This window comes from Carlito syrichta, unplaced genomic scaffold, assembly GCF_000164805.1.
Source record: "Carlito syrichta isolate Samal-C Ts95f unplaced genomic scaffold, Tarsius_syrichta-2.0.1 Scaffold309017, whole genome shotgun sequence".
NCBI classification, from domain to species: domain Eukaryota; kingdom Metazoa; phylum Chordata; class Mammalia; order Primates; family Tarsiidae; genus Carlito; species Carlito syrichta.
This window is the reverse complement of record NW_007253113.1, coordinates 694,540-705,962: the sequence shown is the minus strand read 5'-3', so window position 1 is coordinate 705,962 and position 11,423 is coordinate 694,540. Positions and strand designations below refer to the sequence as shown.

The window sequence follows — 11,423 nt, the reverse complement described above, 5'->3', positions numbered from 1 at the left end:
TCTTCGTTGCTTCTTGCTTTTATTAGCATTATCGTGGCTTAGTTAGCTATACCATGAGCCACATACTGGATCCTTTGAGTTTTCACAGCAATCTTGTAGGATAGGTATTTTCATTATCTTCATTTTTTTTTATTATTTTTTTTGAGTTGGAGTCTCACTCTGTCGCTCAGATTGGAGTGCAGTGGCCGCTCCCGGCCACTGCAGCCTCGACCTGCTCGGCTCTGGTGATCCTTCTGCCTCAGCCTTCCAAGTAGCCAGAATTACAGGCATGTGCTACTATGCCCGGCTGATTTTTTGATTTATTGTAGAGAAGAGGTCTCGCTGCCCAGGCGGGTCTCGAACCCATGGGCTCAGGCAATCCACTCACCTTAGTCTCCCAAAGGCGCAGGATTACCTTTTTATATGCAAGAAAACTGAGGCTCAAAAACATTAAGTTCCTTGACTTAGGCATTCAACTAATAGCTGGGTAAATTTCAGATGTTAAATGAAAGTTTGTTTCACTCAAAGCCCTAAGCTACTAACTGTATCCTACACATAACATAGCTTAGAAATATGACATTGCAATGTTCTTGATCCCTTTTCCTATATTCCCAACACCTCTCTTAGGGCAAAAGGTGATTTTCAAAATTGTTCCTGCTGCAAGTTCTCATCCTTGTCTGAAAATCATTATCTTTGACCACCTTTTGCTTCATATATCACTGTCTACATAAAGAATCCAAAAAGAAACTGGGAACTTCAGTTAATGGTGGGTGGCACTAACCAGAACACAGATCACTCTTCTCCAGCTCTTTTGAATCTGTACAATTGACAAGAGTAGAGAAAAAGAAGCCGGGCTCGGTGGCTCAGCCTGTAATCCTGCGCTTTGGGAGGCTGAGGTGAATGGATTGCCTGAGCCCACGGGTTCGAGACCCACCTGGGCAACTTGGTGAGACCTCATCTCTACAATAAAACAAAAATTAGCCGGGCGTGGTAGCACGCACCTGTAGTTCCAGCTATTTGGAAGGTTGAGGCTGAAGGATCGCTGGAGCCCAGGAGGTCAAGGCTGCGGTGGCTGAGAGCAGCCATTACACTCCAGTCTGGCTGACAGAGTGAGACCAACTCAACAACAACAACAACAAAAAAAGAAATTCAAATTTGTTTTCATCAAGGAAAAAATCAGGCAATAAGTGAAAATAACATTGTGACAAAAAATTATTGTTATCAGAAAAACAATAAAAAGTACTATGCGTTTCATGTAATAATAGCTATTTTTGCAGCTGGCTTACTTTAGTGCCAGCAATTTACAAGTCATAAATCTTCCCACTCACCTATTTTACAGATGGCAGAACACAGCAGATCAGAGAGATTAGGCATCTTTTTTTAAGGCCAGAGGAATGGCAGAAACAGGGGCTGAAGCAGACCTGGCTTACCGTGGAGCTATGTTTTGCTAGATTGCCCTACTCTCTGCTGAAGACCCCAAATTTTTTTTTGACCCCCAACAGCCCAAATATATACTGGCATTTTTCTTTATATCTGTGCCCAGGCTTAGGTGTGATTTTCATAAATGATTTCACATCCTTACATGGCAAACCAAGCCCCAGTGGAAAGGTTTCTGATGCATTTCTACCAATTACTTCTACTGAAAGTATAGATTAAAAGTGTCTAGAGGCCAGGCTGGATACTGCTTAGTCTTTCCTGCTCAGTAGTCAGTATTGAGAAACCACAACCTATGAAAGGTTGGCTGCTGTTGTTGCAAACCACCAAGAAGGAAGACTCCACTGCATGTCTCCATAAAAAGGCTCAACACTGTGGACTCAACATTGTTCCACCGCAAGACTGTTATAAACTCACTACCTCTTTACTTTTAGCCCATTTTCCTTTTTTTTTCAATCCACGTTCATATTTTTTTTCTTAATCTCTCGGAGTCAATATCCAGGACTTTGCTTTCCTTTCTTGTTTAAAAATATATTCTTTAATCTTTTGTAATATCATAACATCTTGGTTTAATTTCTCGTACTACTCAATACCTACTAACTATCCACTTAGGCTTCTGTGCAATCTTTGGAAAATATTACTTCTATTTTAAAAAGACTTTTTGGCCTTCTCATTTTTGTGTTTAATGCCTTACCTTACGTTCTTAATCACGGGGCGATAACAGAGCAGGGAGCCCACAAAATGGAGAATGAAAACTTCTTTTGTTTGGTATTGGGAGGATGGCCCTCCAAAAATTCTCTCTCTGAGCTCCTTAGAGTATTTATGATTTATCTCATGTCAGGGTATTTCTTAGGTTACAGTCCCTGAGAAAAAGACACTGTGATGAGATTTACCTACAATAGGTTTATTGAGACATGCTTTGGGGAGCAATACCTATAAGGGAGTAAAGAAAGCAAGATGGGGGCAGAAAAAGAAGTTGATCTGTGATCAAGTTGCAACAGAGGCCTCCACCCATCCTACACAGGAGCTCTGAAACTGAGACGACCCTTCAAAGTTATCCAGAATTGGGGCACAAAATCAGGCCTTTGCATCTCCCTCATTACTATCTATTCATAACATGTGGACTATTCTCAGGGAGAAAGCATAAACTTGGAAGCATAAACTTTAGATGAAGGAAATTCTTGGAGAGTGATTCAGCTATGAACCATCAGTAGACAATACTCCCAGCAGCAGAAAACAAAAATTAATTCTTCGGTCCTACAGGAGAAAGTTGGGCAGCACACTACAGTATCTACTACAAGACTCCAGTTTTCTCAGTTTTGACAGCATGCTTGATTTTCTGAAGTAATTGTGCTTCATCATATCATATATTTAGTAGATTGAATGGTGGCCCCTCCAAAGATAGATGCAAAAAGTAACCGTAAATGTGATCTAATTTGGAAAAAGGGTCTCTGTAGATGTAATTAAAGTAAGGATCTTGGGCCGGGCTTGGTGGCTCAGCCTGTAATCCCATGCTTTGGGAGGTCAAGGTGAGTGGATTGCCCGAGCCTGTGGGTTCGAGACCCGCCTGGGCAACTTGGCGAGACCCCATCTCTACGATAAATCAAAAAATTAGCCGGGCTTGGTAGCGCGCGCCTGTAATTCCAGCTACTTGAAGGGCTAAGGTGGAAGGATCGCCGGAGCCCAGCAGGTCGAGGCTGCGGTGGCCGGGAGCGGCCACCACACTCCAATCTGGGCGACAGAATGAGACTCCAATTCGGAAAAAAAAAAAAAGATTTTAAAAGTAAGGATCTCGAGATGAGATTATCCTGGGTTAATTCGGTGGGCCCTAGATCCAATGATTACTGTCTTTATAAGAAACAGAAGAGGCAATGTACAGGGAGAAGAGGAGAAGGCCATGTGAAGACAAGCAGACTGGAGTGATGCTGATAGTCCCCAGAAGCTGGAAGAGCCAAGGAATAGATTGTCTCCTAGAGTTGCTGGAGGAAGTATGGTCCTGCCAACACCCTGAGTTTGGGCTTCTTATCTCCATAATTGTGAGACAATGAATTTCTATTATTTTAAACTACCACATTTGTGACAGTAGCCCTAGAAAATTAATATATCTTACATAATTACATTAAAAATTATACATGTGTATGTGTATGTATTCTTTTCCCCCAGACAGGGTTTTGCTCTGTCACCCAGGCTAGAAGGCAGTGGCACAATTATAGTTCATTGCAACCTCAAACTTCTGGGCTCAAGCTGTCCTCCCATCACATCTTTCCAAGTAATTGAGACTACAGGTGAATACTACCACACCCAGATTTTTTTTTTTTTTTTAATGTAGAGACAGGGTCTCATAATGTCATGCAGAATGGGCTCAAACTACTGGCCTCGAGTAATTCCCCCATCTCAGCCTCCATAGAGCTGGGATTATAGGCATGAGCCACCTCATCCAGTCAAAAAATAATATTTTTAAAACCCCGCATAGAAAGGAGAGTATATTGAGATATGTGTATCCCTGGCTCCTTACCTGAGGGTTTGCCAATGCTTGGCTGCACTTCTATGTGGAAGGCCACACTTCAGTTGAGAAGCTCTCTATAACAACTGCCCCCTGATGGCTGTCTCTCATTTCTCCTCAGTCCTAGGATAGGAAGTAGCTTCCCAATGTTGCTAACCCCTGAGAATAATACCATCCCTTTTTCCCCCTAAACTCTACTGCATCTTTATAATAAGCCCTATATCAAACTCTATTCAATTATCACTTTTGTGTATGTCTTCTATTTTCTGCTGAGACTAGATCAGCTTGCCAACTCTGAGGTAATTCAGCTCCCAGGGAGCAATAACTTCAGAAAATGCTAAGCCACTAGTGACAGCAAAAGTTGTAGTGTAGCTTTTCTGAGATTTTGTAATATTATATAACTATATATAAGAGGCCTGTATTTTATAATATTCATTTTCTCAGAGTGATAGCATTAGATCCCTTAACTCTGGCTTTCAGAGTAAAGAGTCTTGCTAGTGGTAGAGGTAGGTTTGTCATCCTTATTTCTGTCTATCTGAAGTAATGCTGTTTAATTCCATGGCTCATGTACCAAGAATTTCTCTATTTTCTACAGTCAATTTGAGCACTTGGAAAGTCAGTCATGAAATGTCTTAAAATTTATATTCACTCTATCAGGGTACATATTGTCTGCCTTTTTGTGTGCTGCTAATTTCCTTAGTCTTACATACTCTACAGGAGATCTATGGGTGATAATTGGTGGTGGATCTAATGGGCTCCTTGAACTGTTCACTCTCCTTGATGATGCTGAAATAATGTCAGCAGAGAAGAGAGAATCTCTATCTTTGTCTCCTCTGCAAATTAATCCTAGTGCCAGACATGTCGGTAAAGCCAGTATTTGTTGAGAAGCTCAGCAGAATGAAGGATATATCTTATTTTTAGAACTCTGGCTAGTTTTTTTTTTTCTAAGGTGCGGGGTATAATTCAGGATTAGGTATTCAAGTGGTCATCACACAGGTAAAGTGTTTATATAAGAAACAGAAGAGGCAATGTACAGGGAGAAGAGGAGAAGGCCATGTGAAGACAAGCAGACTGGAGTGATGCTGATAGTCCCTCTCCTTTCTATGCGGGGTTTTAAAAATATTATTTTTTGACTGGATGAGGTGGCTCATGCCTATAATCCCAGCTCTATGGAGGCTGAGATGGGGGAATTACTCGAGGCCAGTAGTTTGAGCCCATTCTGCATGACATTATGAGACCCTGTCTCTACATTAAAAAAAAAAAAAAAATCTGGGTGTGGTAGTATTCACCTGTAGTCTCAATTACTTGGAAAGATGTGATGGGAGGACAGCTTGAGCCCAGAAGTTTGAGGTTGCAATGAACTATAATTGTGCCACTGCCTTCTAGCCTGGGTGACAGAGCAAAACCTTGTCTGGGGGAAAAGAATACATACACATACACATGTATAATTTTTAATGTAATTATGTAACACTTTATGTGGTTTGAGATCAGGTACCCTTATTGATGTTGGAGGCTGGCTAGTTTATTTAAATTGTGTGGACCTTGTGAAATGTATGCTGTATTGTTTCCATTGATGGAAATGGATTTACTTCCTCAAGAGAATTTCATCAAAAAATATCCATATGATAGCTAATGTGTGCCCAATACCATTTTGGGGACTAGGGATAGAGCAGTGAGTAACCAGGCAGACTTAGCATGTATTCAGCCCCACTCCTTTATCTTTAGGGAAGAAACAGGGGCTGAAGGTTGAACTGCTCACCCATGGCCAATAATGTGATCAATTGGGCCTATGAAACAAAGCCTCCATAAAAACCAGAATGATGGTTTGGAGAGCTTCCAGACTGCTGAACAGGTGGAGGTGCTGGAAGGATGGAGCCCCTGGAGAGATCATGAATGTTCCATAACCTTCCCACATGTCTTGCCTTGTGCATGTTTTCCATCGGGCTGTTCATCTGTATCCTTTTTAACATCTTTTATGATAAATAAGTAAATTTAAGTAACGTGTTTCCCTGATTGGTCAGGAGCACAGACCACAACCTGGGCCTTGGAGCTGGCATATGCAGTGAGAGGTGGTCTTTTGGGACTAATCCCTCAATCTGGGGATCTGATGCTATAGCTAGGTAGATGAATATCAGAATTAAGTTAATTTATAGGACACCCAGTTGGTGTTCACTAAAGAATTGAAAAACCGCTTGATGTCTGGGAAAAAACTACCAGAACTCTGATGTCAGAAGTGAAGTACCCAGTAACTGTGTAAGAACATAGGAAAAACGCTTTTTTTTTTGTTGGGAGCCAGCCTTGGAGGCCCACCTGATTGACAGGGTCCTGGTGGGCCGAAGACCCCAGGCCACAGGGTGAGCCCGGGAAGCTGAGGTCCTTCTGTCTTCCACCTTTGCTGTTTGGTATCACCGAAGAATTCTGTGCAGTCGTGGAAGAAGAAAATGGCATGTTTATGTGAAGTACTCACAGCTAACCTGGAAATGTCATGGTTTATTTTTTCATTTCCCACTATGCCGTTTGGCCTTTTCTAACATATGCAAGGGTTAAACTCTGAAGCACATCAAGAATGCTTTCTTTCACTTGGTTATAAGTTACTAGATATTACTGAAGTAAAAAATGATATAAGTATATTCACTCATTTGATTTAGGATTATGCAGTTTAGTGTTTAGACATAAGGATTTTTAGAAGCACAAGTTTATAGTAAGTCAATTATGAACTCATTATAAGTTCTAACACCTATCTAAGAGTTATGTAGGTGATTTATAACACTGTTTTCACTGACTTGGGATAAAGATTAATGTTAAGGTTTTTACTTAATTCAATAGTTAAAACTCTAAGTTAACATTTATGGGTTTTCACTGAACTCATAATATACTAATCAGACACTTTTATGATAGGTTAGCTAAAGACAGAAAGCAACTTTGGGGGCCTGGGAAACATTATTAAAAGCTTCATTTGAGTTCTCTTTAGAAACAAGCACTGCAAGATAAGAGAAAAGTAACAAGGACATCTGGACAAGGGAGGCGATCACAAGACCCTGAAGGACATAAATGCCTAAGATGGGAAAACTCCTGACCCATGAAGAAATGAACGCTTAGAAACTTTCTTGAGACATTTCAAGGACTGTAATTCGGGACTTTGGACTAAAAGTATCATTGTTGGCTTTATGAATAAGACTCGTTGTCTGAATGTTTATAGGGATCTTGGTTTGTTTGTTGCTAAGACGACTAAATGGTAACTTTTAGAAGATATATGCGTGAAGGAATTTTCTTTGTCTTGCCCCTTTACGAATGGTATAAAAGCTCTGTGTTAACATTAAATTGTCATCTGTTCAGGAAGCAGGTATCCGGGTATATTATCTTCATCCTTTGCCTGTCCGTCTCTCCTTCAGGAGATCTCACGACCCTTATAGGGCTGGAACCCCACATTTTTTCTTTCTTATCTTTAGCAGTGGGTTGAGAGAATGATTGGTGAGGCAGAATAGGTGACTCATACACAAAACCCCTGTCCTTCCCAGGCTTACATTCTAGTGGAAAGTGACAAGTTACCAACAAGAATTTAAGCAACTTAACTTCTCATGGTGGTAAGTACAATGAAGAAACTACAGCTGCTGATGTGGCAGAGACCCATGATAGATCTCCTAAAGATACTCATGGGTTCAGGAAAGGCTTCTGAGGTGAGACCATTGGACACCCCCAAAATGAGATACTTCATTTCCTCTAAAGGGTTTCATCAAAAAATATCCATATGATACCTAAATGGATACTCCATTTCCACTAGCCTGTGGAAGAGTATTCCAAGCAGAGCAAATGCAAAAGAGCTGTGGTTGAATGAGCACAGAGAGCCTAAGGGGCAGAAAGGAAAAAGGGGGAGGGTTGTGGTAAGTGAGGGGCATGGGGTTGAGAAGGAGGAGAGGCATCCAAGGACTGGCAAGGTATATAGAGTCACTAACCATGATCAAGCACGCCCATGCCCTAGAGATGTAAAAAAAAAGTTACTTGTAACTAAAAGAGTTGACATTTGAGGTTTGCACTGCTCAGGGTGCACTGGTTTGCACTGCTCAAGTGACTGTCAGGGTCTCTGATATATCATTCTTTGACATTTGAGTTCATCAAGTGACAGTTAAATTATGTGTGCTGGTGAGTCACTCTGCTGGGGAGCGAGCCTGGTTAACAGCCATCACCCATATTTCTGCTTGATTTTGTGGTCCTTTACTCATGTTCATGTAAATAGTAACTTTCATGAGTTGAATAATCTTTATTCGTTTATGGAAAAAAGCTCAAGGTAAAGCCAAGCACTTTAGTTTTAATATTTTGGGTATAAATAACTCTGTGACCAAGATCATCCTTTCCCTTCATTGGGCACTAGATTTCTCATTTATAAAATAAGAGAGTTAGTTTTCCTGAGGGTTCTGTGCTTTTATAACTGTAGCTAAAATGTGAAACTGATACAAATACTCCTAATGCCAAGTAGATGCTAACTCTCCCTGAAGTAATAAGGCATAATTCTGTTTTAGAAAAGAAAGCTTTGAGGATCTTCAACTTGCTTAAGAGAACTCTCCACACAGAGGATTTTCTGTTGTTCACTTCTTTCTTTGCTCCTCTGGCTCCCCAAGAAATGTGGACTTCCCCACTAGGTGCTGGGTAATTAGAGAAGCTTCCCCATTAAGCCACCAGTTGTATGTACTGGGGTAGAAGAGAAGCTAAAAAGAGAAAAAGGATTGTTTGGAGATGCAAATGAGAGACCTACAGTGCCTTCCCTGAGCAAAACCAAAGGGAAAATACATAACAAATGACTAAAGAACAGTGAAAGTAAAATAAAATTGATGCTGAGTTATATAACACCAGAATGAGGCTAATCCAATACCTTTAATTAAAAAATCTCATGCCTGGTTTCACCCAGAGTTGGTCAGAATTCCTCCAGGAAATTAAATGTAAGAGCAAGCAAGAGAACAAACAAAAACACACCAGAAACTTCTCAAATATATATATGTACACACATAAACATTTACTGTGTGTGTGTGTATATATATATGTATATATATATATATATACACACACATGTAGTTGAATATGTGTGTGTGTGTGTGTGTGTATATATAATATATACACACCCGTGTGTGTGTGTGTGTGTGTGTGTGTGTGTGTGTGTGTGTGTGTATATACACCCGTGTGTGTGTGTGTGTGTGTGTGTGTGTGTATATATATACATTTTTTCCTTTGTGACTCATTGGTGCAGGTTAGTCAAGAAACATGGGGATTTTTTTAAATGTATGGTTTCTAGATTTTTTTCTTATTGTCAAGATATCAGAGGCAATTTGTAACTTAATTTGTAAAACAGTTTATTTCAATGATTGAATGTGAAGCTCAATGAATCACTTAATGATGTAAGACAGCTTAACTAGTACAGAATTCTTTATAACAAATCCTTTGATTTTGAGCAGGACACTTTTACCTCTCAGGGTCTCAGTTTCTTCATCTATAAATGAAGGGCTCTGTCTATACTAGGTGATCAAAACAGTTCCTTCCATCTCCAGCATTCAACAGGTCTTAGCAGGAAATAGACAACTTCTGTGTGCAAAGTATGCTCGTACCTCTGTTTGTTTGGGGTTTTTTTTTTTACATATTATTAGATACATTTTATATATGTACACTATAGACATGCTCTTACATGTACACCTAACATATACACATTATGAATAATACATTTTATATATATGCTACACACACACACACACACACAGTTTTCCATGCCTCGCTTTTGACTCTTTCACAAAACAGGTAAATCTTTACAGAGTTAGACTTCTTTTCTGAAGTAGGGGAGCATGTCTTTATACACAACTATCTCCTATGTTCTTTTTTAGAATTTTTTTATTGTATATATAAGGAGGCTAGTGTGCTTTCACTGGGTGGATGTCTTGGGTAATCCATTCAAGGAAGATCACTCAGTCCAGTTTCATGAAACCTATGTCCTTCGAATACTGGCGGAAACACTGGCGGCACATATTCAGGCCGTATTTCCAGATCAGACTGCACTGGTTTGAGCTGACGCGGCAAGAGAGAGAACTGTGGCCGAATTTCCGCAGGTGGCTCCAGTAAGAGCTGCTGGTGGCCCATCTTGCTCTCAGGCGCACAACGAGGCAAAAGGAACTTTCCTGCACATGCGCTCTTCAGACTTCTGGGACACAAGGTACCCAGAGTACCCACCCGTGTTCTTATGGTATTCCCAGGAGACTGAGGTTCAGAACAGTGTCCCTGGTCTCAGTAAGATCTTCAGTCATTAAATAATATGATGTTCATCACAAGGTTTTCATTGAGCCAGAAATGTGAGACAATATATTTTTTAAAGATGTTCACTAACAAGGACTAATTTTCTATTTCTCCTCCCCATTATAATCCCTTCTCTCCCAAGAAAAGAATTTGATTTACTGCTGTTACCCAAGAAATGTTATCGATCACAACCTCTTATTCTCTGATAACTTAAATTGTGCTGAGCTACACCATTACTAAAAGCAACATATACAAAAGTACACTCTCTCCCATTCTCTTTTGCACTTGAGTTTATCCTATTGTTTTCACACTTGTTCTCAAACTCAGGACTCTATTTTTAAAAATTATGGGGCAAAGCAAGAGGAGAGACAGAGAGATTAGATCAGATTCAGTCTTCAGTTGCCCTTACCTAGCCTATTGTTTTCACCAAGTATAAAAGCACCATATCTCTACGTGAATAATAGTTGTAAAAACACAGTGTGGTTAAGAATATTATTATAGCAGTCTCCCTATGGGCCACAGTATGTGATTTTGTTCCACACTATCTATTTTTAAGCTCTAAAATCAATTTTAACACTTCTCAGTTTTTTAAGGTGTTCTTTGCTTTCTTCATTGAATGTGAAGAGGTATTTTAAATAGACTTCAATTCTTTGAACCAGGTAAAATGTAGCATTTATTTTTTCTAATTCTGGCTATGTTAACTTAACCCTGGAAATATTAGTGATTTCTCAATGTATTTCTGAAAAACTCAAGATTATTAAATTACCATTGAATCAACATTAGATTCCTAGGACCTTGACTAAATCAAAATAGCTCTCTGTCTCTAAAATAAAATATTATGCAAGGATTTCAAAAGGAAGAAGTGGATCTTTGTTTTATAACATGTATATATATCCATAATATATTATTAAGGAAAAAATTTAGGTTAGTGTGTATGTAGTAAAAAATCCATTTTCTTTATATATACATGTTTATGTAGAAGTCTAGAAAAATATGCAACAATATGCAACAATATGTAAGTCCTGTTAGACTTTGAGTGGTTAGAATTTTAGCTGATTTTTATTTTCTTTGTTCACATTTTAAAATGCTTTCATGTAATTAGCAGATATAGATGTTGTAACTGAAATCATGTATTAAACTAAAATTAGTGTTTTATGGAAGGAATTGAGCATGGTGGAAATGGTGGTGATAAAACAGATTGCTGTACTGAAAGACTCATGAAATTCTTTCTTTTTCA

At 39.4% G+C, this 11,423-nt stretch overlaps 1 pseudogene; it reads right to left on the bottom strand.

The window, feature by feature from the left end:
• Positions 1–9,861: 9,861 nt before the first annotated feature.
• On the bottom strand, positions 9,862–10,042 carry LOC110596421 (annotated as a pseudogene).
• Between the last annotated feature and the right edge of the window lie 1,381 nt (positions 10,043–11,423).